This window comes from Vicia villosa, unplaced genomic scaffold, assembly GCF_029867415.1.
Source record: "Vicia villosa cultivar HV-30 ecotype Madison, WI unplaced genomic scaffold, Vvil1.0 ctg.001121F_1_1, whole genome shotgun sequence".
In the NCBI taxonomy this organism is placed as follows: domain Eukaryota; kingdom Viridiplantae; phylum Streptophyta; class Magnoliopsida; order Fabales; family Fabaceae; genus Vicia; species Vicia villosa.
The window spans coordinates 149,315-156,395 of record NW_026705488.1 but is presented as its reverse complement, the minus strand read 5'-3'; the positions used below and the strand labels follow the sequence as shown (position 1 = coordinate 156,395).

At 37.9% G+C, this 7,081-nt stretch overlaps 1 long non-coding RNA gene across 1 annotated transcript; it reads right to left on the bottom strand.

Moving 5' to 3' along the window:
- Positions 1-218: 218 nt before the first annotated feature.
- On the bottom strand, positions 219-2,546 carry LOC131633362 (uncharacterized). Its single transcript, XR_009293307.1, has 3 exons — positions 2,038-2,546; positions 1,133-1,305; positions 219-863 (listed from the first exon to the last, which is right to left on the bottom strand). It is a non-coding gene; the product is annotated as an uncharacterized LOC131633362 (long non-coding RNA).
- Between the last annotated feature and the right edge of the window lie 4,535 nt (positions 2,547-7,081).

The following is a 7,081-nucleotide window of genomic DNA, read 5'->3' as shown; positions in this document are numbered from 1 at the left end:
CCGGTGATGACGATTCTTGAAGACGCTTAAATGGAGAAGAAAATACCAGAGGTAACGGCTTCGAATTCCATTACTGTTTATTCCCCTCGCTTTGTCATAACCCAAATTTGTCCTACCCTTTTATCTGGCTTATAGCTTTTGAATCGTCTGCATACCTCCATTAGGTCATTTGCATAATTTTGCATTCATTCATTCGATAAGGCACCTAAAAGTAGGGGATCAAGAATCATGGAGTAAAATGGGGTCTCGCACGAACGAGACTTGGCACAAAGGCTTATTTATCTTCCCATCAAGGGCAAAACGATGTATGGTGTCTAATCAAAGGATTATGTTTCTTGGGCCTGTGTGTTTGGGTTTACCAGTGGACTTCAGGATTTTGTTATGATCATTATATGGGTTTGGATTTTGCGCAAAAGTTTGAGGTGAGATAAAGTGTCTTGAGAATCATTTCAAATTGAAAGGAAATAATTTAAACTTTGACTTTTAGTCAAAGTCAAACATAGAAAGTTGACTTTTGACTAAACTTCTAGATGTTTTCGATTATTTCTCATCATATCTTGTAGTTCATTCAATCAAGATGCAAATTTGAAAATGGAGAAAAAAGTTCTTCACTGGGAATAAGTCATTACAAGCTAAAGTATTACAAGTTACACTCAAATCCAATGCATTTGAAACACATGTCTGATTCATTGCAAGTACAAAGAAAATTACACGGGAGAAATACAGCACTTCCTAAAACATATCCTTTTCTTTCTCCATTTCTTCATAACCGTTTTATTTGTGCCATGTGGATAGGCATTTCTTGTTGTTCAAGCAATGATGCTTTTCACTTTGATAGACCTTGTTCCAAAATTGATGCTAACCTGCATAAAACCAAGCACACATCAGTCTAAACTTCTTTCCATCATCCTGTAAAACCAAAATAACCATGTGCATCAAACCCACCCTAGAAATCACACCTATCCAACCATAATGCATTAAGCCATCATTCATATTCATAAATTTCAAAACAGTTCCAACACTATCTAAGCGTAGCATGTTCGGTTCGCATCAATGCATTCACACATCAAATAAACCACTGTCAGTTCAAAATCCTTTCAAAATTACACAAGTTCAAAAGATTAATACTCACCATATGTCGAAACCACACCAATGCCAGGCCTGCAATCAAGGGGAAAATTCTGTCATAAAAGAAAACCTATGTCTCAGCCAACAACTCATCAACCGTGCAGCCCCGAATCCCAAACAGCTTCAAACTCAGTACCGAAATCCAGCTTCAATCTCTCCACTTATTCTTCATGAATCCTGCAAAAAGACAAGCAAAAGTCTCAGCCTACCATTCAAATCCAGCCAGCAGACCTGCACATAATACATATAAATTCACAGAAGATAACCTCTTATAACTAACTACCCTTAACCTTCTAATAGTCTCATAACCACCATGTAACCAACTAAACCAACTTCTAACCTCTCCTAAACTACCAATAACAGAATTACCTAACAGAATTCTAACAGATCATAACCAAAAACTAACACCTGTCACATAACCACAAAAACAGAACGTAACTAACTTCTATAACTGCCCAATCTCAGCCCTTCATCCTTATAACTGAATCAATCTAATCCTATGGTTGAGGATCTCTCATCCTTGACTGATCTCTCATCACCTCAATCTCTATATAACACTTTCTCTCCACGCCAATTTCTTCACTCTCCCTCTATTCATTCATCATTCATCTCTCCCCCTCCTTCACATTCACCCTTCAATCTCCACTTCATCTTCTCCCTCCACCATTTTCATCAACCCTCTAGATCTTCTCACTTTCTGCAACTTCACTCATCTTCATCATCGATTTCTCTCTCAATCTCACAAAAACTATAACACTCTTGAACCTTCTCCAAGAACTCTTCAATCTTCAAATTCTCAGAAAAACTCTCAACTCAAGGACACGCAACAGAAAACAAGAAGAAAAAGCTCAGAGAAGAAAGGTAGTAACAGAATTGATAAGAAGTTCAGAACAGAATCGGAAAACTCACCATGGAACAAACTCTCTTCAATCTTCCAACAATACTCGATCCAGCATAACCAATCTTCAATCACCACTCTCCATCGATAATCCACGAATTCCATTATCTTCAATTTGACGCAAAGAGACAGTCACCAACCTTCGTTGCAAGCTTCTCCAATTCCACCAATCTGCAGAAGATAAGAACGCAACAATCTCACTTTCGTATAGCTTCGGCATCACTGCGGCTTCGTCAAGCAACAATATCATCACTCTTCAACCACGACGAATCTGAAGACATACAGAGAATCGAGAACAAAGAGAGCTGAGCGAGGGAAGACGAGAACAAATCGGAGGAGAGGCATCGTCACTCACGATTGAAGAAGAGATGAGCGAGAGATTGAGTTTACGGTGGCTCTCCGAGAGTCGATCGGGCCAAAGAATCTTCGGCACCGTCGTTGCTTCACGTTCGTTTCAAGGAAGGAGATTGAACGTAGAAAGCTCAAGGGTCACATTCTAAACCTAATTCCCTTTTCTTTTGTTTAATTTAATTTAATTTCTTTTTATTTATTTATTTATTTTTGTTTTGTTTTTGAATTGGATAATTGAGATAGAGTCTGAATAATTCATTGCATCAAAAAACACCTTGGGCCACGATTCTAGATATCACACCCCCTAGGGTCCACGCAACATTCTCCCTTTTTTTGGTATAGATTAGGACTGAACACAAACTCCCATGGGCCTCACACGAGTACTGCTGAATACACCTCCACCATGGCCCATTCCACACTTTTTGGCATGAATAAAAATTGAACAACAAAAATAACCATTGGGTCAGTTCTGGCTGGGCCCTGCGCCCTACTTGGGCTACACCACCAATTTTTTAAGCTTGCACTCCCTGACCCCTTTAGATTCACATTAGATTTAGGTCCCTTTTTTACATAGTTTTCCATTATTTTTTTAGTTTCTAAAATCAATAAAACCTTAACATTTTGTTAGATTTTTAGTTGATAAAATACTAATTTTTCTACCATCATTTTTAGATTTTAATACACAATTTTGACATAAAAAAATGCTCATAAAAAAATACTAGTTTAGGCTTATTAGGATTTAGTTTTTAGTACAATTTAGGCTTGAATTAGAATTCCCTTAACACATAAAAAACACATAAAAATAGTAGATTTTTAGGTTTAATTTTGACATTTAAATTCTTTCATAAAAAGCTCATAAAAGTAGTATTTTTAGGTTATTTTTGTACTAATGCATGAATAGTTTCCTCTATCCTTTTGTATCATTTCCATGTAATTTTTAGTATAATTGTTGTGTGATTTTGTTACTTGTTTTTGGCCATATTTTTGGCCTACTTTGTTAATACCAATTTAATGCTCCTTTTAAAATTTAGTTACCATGTTAACTTTAGGCTAGTATTCCCCAATTCATAAACAATAACTATTAGGTTAGAATAATACTTAGGCTAGTCTCCTCTTCTTTCATTCCTTTTTCTTTCAACTTCTAAAATACTTAATAAATATAAGGAGCGAATCACACAATACTAATAGTGAAAGAGAAATGAGTGAGATTTATTCCCTAATCTGTTTCTTAATCACTTAGTGGGAGAGAAATGAGTGGGATTCATTCCCTAATCTGTTTCTCGAACACTATATAATGGAAGAGAGATGAGTGGGATCCATTCCCTAATCTGTTTCTCTACTGTTATACACTTTTATGTGATTCAACTCGCAAACAAATTCCCCTTAAAAAATACCTAACCAAAAACACTTAAAACACCTAACAACGGTTCAAATTCAAAACAAAGTAGAGAAGGTGGTGAGTGGCCCGGTATTGGGAACTGTTCATCACTTATCTACCCTAAAAGACACAAACCAATCTTTCTTCTCCTTTTTTTCCTAAGGGCATTGTTATTTCCGCTCGAACGCATCGTAGGTCGATCCCTTAGGCAAGAGCGCGAACGTTAACTCCGCCCAACTAAAAAACACAAAAACAAACAAAAAATCGTGAGCCGAGCTAAAGTAACTCTGATTCCTGAAAAGGATACGTAGGCAGCGGGGTAGGGCCCGTGCGAGTACAATTCTTTCTTTTCCCTACATTTTGCATGCATTCGCATTTAGGTTTTAGACATAGATATACACCTTTTAGATAGAAACAAACATAGGTGGATACCATCGAGTACGATGGGCGCGAGGGGTGCTAATACCTTCCCCTTACGTAACCGACTCATGTACCTAGATTCTCTGGTCGCAAGACCTTGTTCCTTCCTTTGTTAGGTTTCCTGGTATTCCTTTCCCTTTTGGGATAAATATATTAGTGGCGACTCTGTTCATTTTTCGTGAGCGTGCGACACACTTCACTTGTTGTTCTTCTTCCTCTACTCTTCTTTTTCTTCTTCTTCTATTCATTTTTCTTTTGAATTTTCTCTACGAATTTCCGTTGAGAGCTCTGTGTGATTGGTTGTTGCTGTTGTTGACGTGAGAGTGAGACGAAGATTACAGAAGGTTGAGGTTTAGCTCTACCTCAATGAAGCTTCGATGTGAGACTTCAAGAGGTATGTCGAAGGAGCTCTTGTGAGGGTTAGGGAGATGAGAGAGAGGGAGTTGCAGAGAGAATTGTGGGAAGGTGAAGATTATGGTGAGTGAGAGTGAATCTGTGAAAATGGCGTCTAGATGAGAGAAGAGTGTGGAAGATGAATGGAGATGAATGAGAGGTGATGAGAGAATGGAGAAGGTGATAGTGAAGGGTAGAAATGAGCGTGTAAATTTGGAATTGTGGAGGGAGATTGATTATATAAGTTGCAGAGAAAGTGAGGTTCGGATAGAGCTTGGTCTGGAGTCAGGGTCGGAGTTAGTTATTGACAGGCTCGGATTCGGTTAGGTTTGACTCAGTTTGTTGACTCAGCCCAACTCAGTGAGTGAAGTTAGTTAAATTCAGTTGTGAGGTTGTTTGAGTTAGTTACAAATTTTGTTATGCAGAGTTAGGGTAGTTATATGTTAGTGTGAACTGTCATAAGCTGGGTTAGTTTAGGTTAGTTGAATTTCTGTTATAGGTTGTTAGAAATCCGTTATTGACTTAATACTTCTTTCCTGAATTTTGCAAGATTCCTTTTTATGATCTCAGTGTCCCGAATTGTAGGAGCTTGGCATGCTGATGACTTGATTTGTTTTGCTCTTGCTGCCCTGTACTGGTGATGATGATTTGATATTGCAGGGCTGATTTAATACCATAGGCTGCTGAACTCATTACTTGGTTTTTGACAGTTGGGATCTTATGGATAGTTATACGAATACGGACCCAGGATGATGATTGGATGTATGGTATGCCTTGCGTATATATGAACCGATCTCGATGGTGGACTTGAATGGAGGTATGGAATGTACTGTGAACTGATGTTTTTCTTTTATTTGGACTATAGGATCACAACAGGGACACTTTGGGAATTGATGAATCAAATGTGGCAGGGTTGTTCTTATGTAGGAAACTATGTGAAGATCGGCGCGACATCCATTTGTGGGCGGAATGAGATGATAACCATGGCTGTGTGAACCAGTTCGGTTCAGCTCTTTTTTATCTGCTGTCGGATTGTATAGTTTCGGGTTATGCAGGTTTAGTGATGAGTCGAATTGGTTGTGTTTGATTTGGTAGGTCTTAAAGCTAATGAACAGTTAGGACAGAACTTAAGGCAGGTTGGAAGTGTATGCTGGCTTCGGTGAGTGCTGTTTCTTTGACTTGAATATGCTGGCTTTTGGTTTGAGTCTTGTGTGTATGCAGGATGTGTTTGTTTGAATGGTTAGGTTGATTGAAGTTAGAGTATAGGTTAGAATTATGAAAGCTGTTAGGGACTGTTTTTTTTGTTGATTTTTGTGCTGGTTTAGTATTACTCCTCTTGTTCGATTTCTGAACTAATCTTTTTGTGTGCTAACTGAAACTTATGCATGAATTCAAGGTGGGTTATGTCCATTTTATGCAGGGCTGCAATGTTTTGGACCATGAAGCATAAGATCACTTTTGGCAAAGCTTAGAGTTATTTCCACTGAGCTTGACAGGAGAGACACCTTAAGGTCCTAAAGAATCTCGGTATCCATGAAGACAAAATGTTCTTAGGAATCCTTTTGACTTTGGTCATATGTAGTTCAAACTTGTCCTCTGTATAATTTTCTCACTGTGTAATCTTAGCTAGATTTATATTTTGTAACATATTTGAACTCTTGAACATGTGAGGGCACATGACCCTTGAAAGTATTAAATGATCCTCCCTTTCAAATCAATCTGGGCCTTGATGAACTTCACATTCTTCTTGAATATAACAATGTTTCCTCTTGTGTAGCACACTTCTATTGTAATGAACTTGCAGTTAAATGCTTGACTTTATGTTTAGACTATTTGAATATCTTTTCTTCAAACCTGTTCAATTTGTGCCAACACTTGTAACACCAACAAACTAATGAACGGATTACAAACCAATGTGCATCAAGAAAGAATACGAACATAGCCAATCTTTGATAAATTTGGTGGATCATTCGACCACGAGTCATAGGATAAGAGAGATAATCATTCTTCAATTCTACCCTACTTCAAACAATGACTTGCGCTTTGAGGATTTGGGGATCCATGATCAGATGAATGACCGAGACCCAAAAATAAACCGGTTGATCAAATGCAGTATCTTGAATTGATGAAAATTCCATGTGTCAAGTCTTGGCCACTTAGCAAGCATAACCATAAGGAGATACAACCGGTTGGGGAGAATCCAATCAATAATAAAAGTCAGCCCCAATTGCAATATCCTCAAGCATAAAGATAGAATCCCAACCTTTTCTAAAGTCCTTGATCCCATGCCAAATTTGCCAAATTTATTGATTAATGATGCATGAGTTACGTTTAGTGACCTAGTGGAGATATGTACATGAGATGAGAAGTCTAAGCCAGTTAAAATTTAAAGGGTAGGACAAATTTGGGGTATGAAAGCTGCCCCTATTTAATCGTCTTAAGCCTGAAGGTGAGATTGGCGCTAGCCTTTCGAATATTCGAGGTAGATGAAGATTAAATATCAAAGTACTGGA